Genomic DNA, 3,658 nt, shown 5'->3' with positions numbered 1-3,658 from the left:
CCCAAAATTCTATTCTAAAATTCCAAATCCAATACAAACTTGTCTCCAAGATTGGAGAGTGGGTGATCAAAAATCCCAAGTTTGAAAATCTTCCCTATGTAGGCTCTCCTCACACTTTCCAACCTCCTTGGAAAGGATGTGAGTTCCCATAGGTTGGCCATCCCAACCTCTTACATGGTTTCTAGAAATGAAAACGGAAAAAGGTGGTTGCAAGATGGGGAAGAGCACTTAAACACAAGAAGGAAAGGTTGCCCATCCAAGGTCAATCTTCTAAAAGTTGATTTTCATCCATCTTGAAAAATGAACTTTTGAAGTGACTCCCCAACCACATGTGAGTGGTCACATGGAAAAATAATGTCCTTTACCCATGGGTATATCAAGTGGGCCTTCAAAAGTAACCTAAACTCAACTATAGGAGTTAGTTTGATCCCAAAAAAAGCCACCTAAAGTTTATCTACAGGTCAAACTTGATTTGACCAAACTAAAGGCTCTCCAACCAAGTTATCTTTTGGGACCACAACAAGATGTTTAAAAAACACGCATTGGGTTTCACAAATTCCCTCCAAATGACATGTCATCATCAACTCACAACACATCACAAGTGTCAAGCGACACCATAAAATACACATAATAAAATACACTTGGCATGTCCCTTTTGGGGAACAAATAAAATTATCAATTTACAAATATGAACAAACACTCAAGCATCACTATTACGAAATAAAACACATCACATATGAGGTATTGTCTCTCCAAATAGACAAACCTTGACTTTACTATCCCACATAGGTTTGGCCTTAGTTCTCCGTAAAATTCTATGGTCACAGATTAATTTCCTGCACATCTCATTTCACACATCAGTAGTCCAAAACCACATGCATATATGAGTATATGAAAGGAACACACACCAGACATATAACATCAATTTCACAACATCATGTAAATTGAGCCAAATCAAAAAATAATAGAGATAATATCCAATCAGCATTTTCTTAGCAAATCCATATGAAATCAATTACTCAATTGCATCATCATAAGCATCATATAAATCAGTTCTCCATAAATCATGCATGAATGTATCATATCATCATCAATCATAGTACTGAAATCAACATAAGATAGAATTACATCATATCCAATGATATCAAATCACCTGTCAAATAGTATCTAAATCCATAATGCATCAAAATAGTTTGTCAAACAATAAGTCTATCATGAAAATAAATGAAGTGTTATGATGGGCTCGAGGTAGGGCCTCACACCCTCCCTCCCTAGGCATGAACCTCCTCCTCAACTTTAGAAAAAAGATAGGGATACTAAGATTTCATCTGTGTTACGTCCTCCCATGATGTTGTAACCTCGTCATAACAATCTCACTGGACCCTAGCTTGGTCCAACTCTCAACCTAGAAGAGACAACGTTTGGCACACCAATATGTGAATGGGCTCCAATGCCAACTACCCGTCCGACTCCAACTACAAGGCATCCCAATCTATAATATGAGACTCATCATAAACATATTTCCTTAGTAGAGACACATGAAACACATCGTGGATGTGTGACAGTCTAGGTGGCAAAGCTAGACGATAAGCAACTGGTCCTATCCTCTCAAGGATCTCAAATGGTCCAACAAAGTGGGGTGCGAGCTTAGAACCCTTTCCATAATGGATTGGACTATTATGTGCTTACACTCTCAAGAAAACTATATCTCTAACCATGTAGCTACAATCTATCCTCTTCATGTCTTCATACTTCTTTTGTCTATCCTAAGCCTCTCTACGACATTGTCTAATCAAATCCACCTGCTGCTCCATATCTCAAACCAACTCATGAACAATCACTACTCTATCCTCAATGCATTCCCAACTCAAAGGTATCCTACAAGGTCTTCCATATAATGCCTGATAAGGTGGCATCCCCAATGAAATGTGATGCCCATTGTTATAGGAAAATTCTACCAAGTGAAGATACTCTTCCCATCTAGTCTGATGATCCATGACATACATATGGATTCTATCCTCCAACCCCTAGTTCACCTTCTCAGTCTTTCCATTCATTTTCGGATGATAGGTTGTGCTAAAGTTGAGTTTGGTACCCAACGCTGCCTATAATGCCTTCCAAAAGGAATAAGTAAAGAGGGAATTTTTGTCTAAAATGATCTTGCATGGAATGCCATGAAATTTGATGATATCCCGCAAGAACACCTGTGCTACTGCTAGTGTTGTAAAATTAGTTTGTACTGGTGAGAAGTGAGCTACTTTGGTCAACTTGTCAACTGTCACCATGATGGCATCATGCCGGTGAGATGACATAGGAAGACCAATGATGAAATTCATCAAAATTGTGTCCCACTTCCACTTTGGTATCGCATGAGACTGGATCAACCCAACTGGATGGTGGTGCTCTACCTTAACTCTCTAACACTCAAGCATCGGGCTACCAGTTCTGCAATGAGTTGTTGCATACCCGAGCAATGATAAAACCGTCTCAAATCTGCATGCATCTTCTTAACCTTGGGATGTGCTACATAAGGTACTCTATGAGCCTCTATCACAATGAAATCATGCAATTTCCTGGAAGAAGGTACATAAATGATCCCTCTATGGTGTAGTAGTCCATCTGGCTCTAATGAATAATCTTCATATTTCCCTTCTAGGGCCCCTTGAGATTGCACTACTTGACACACCTCTATGTACCACTCATCCTCAGGAAAGTGCTGCAATATGTGTTCTCTCAAATCTGTAATTATGGACATAGAGTATAACCCATGACATCTCCTACTCAAAGCATCTGCAACTATGTTTTCTTTCCCCTTGATGTAGTGAACATCAAAATCATAGTCACACAAGAACTCCATCCATCTCCTCTAGCGAGCATTAAGGTTAGGCTGAGTGAATATGTACTGCAAGCTTTGATGATCGAAATGAAGCTCAAAACAATGTCCCAAAAGAAAGTGTCTACATCTCACCAATGCATGCACCACTGCTACAAGCATAAGGTCATGAGTAGGGTAGTTAATCTCGTGAGTCTTAAGTTTCCTAGACTGATATGCGATAGTGGTGCAGGAGCACCTGAGCACCTGAATGCTCAAATCCTAGCAGGTATAGCATTTTGTTGCAAATTAAGCATGTGTGTTTATTTTATGCTTCTAGTAGATTTAATAGGTTTTTTTTGTGGTGTAAAAAGGTTTGGAACTCATTTTTGTTTAAGAGTTTCCAAGAATTTTGTTTTTTTGCTCAGTGGGCCAAAAACTCTCAATTTCGGGTCCAAATGAGCATTTTTGAATTTTTGATGTTGTAAAGCCTTGAAAGGCATTGGATCATGTTTATTTAGTGTTTCTAATTATTTTGAGTCATTGGTTTGAGTGCCAAGTCACCAGGAGTCAAAATGCAACTTTTTGAGCAACAAAAAGTTGTCAAAAGTTGTCAAAAAGTTGTCAAAAAGTGCAAAAAAGTGATTTTTGGTGGTTTTGGTTAGTTCCAGCCTATACCTGTCCATACAAGGGCTTCAATAAGTTGGCACATGTATAAAAACCATGTTCCCATCATTGTATGTGTGGTTCATATTGGAAAAATAAAAGAAATACTTGTTTGTTCTTGTATTTTGTGAGTTTTAACTAGTTTCCTGCACTTTTGAGAGTACAGTCCATACCATGGCT

The sequence above is a fragment of the Cryptomeria japonica genome, chromosome 10 (assembly GCF_030272615.1).
Source record: "Cryptomeria japonica chromosome 10, Sugi_1.0, whole genome shotgun sequence".
Taxonomy (NCBI): Eukaryota; Viridiplantae; Streptophyta; class Pinopsida; order Cupressales; family Cupressaceae; genus Cryptomeria; species Cryptomeria japonica.
Note: the sequence above shows the minus strand (reverse complement) of the source record.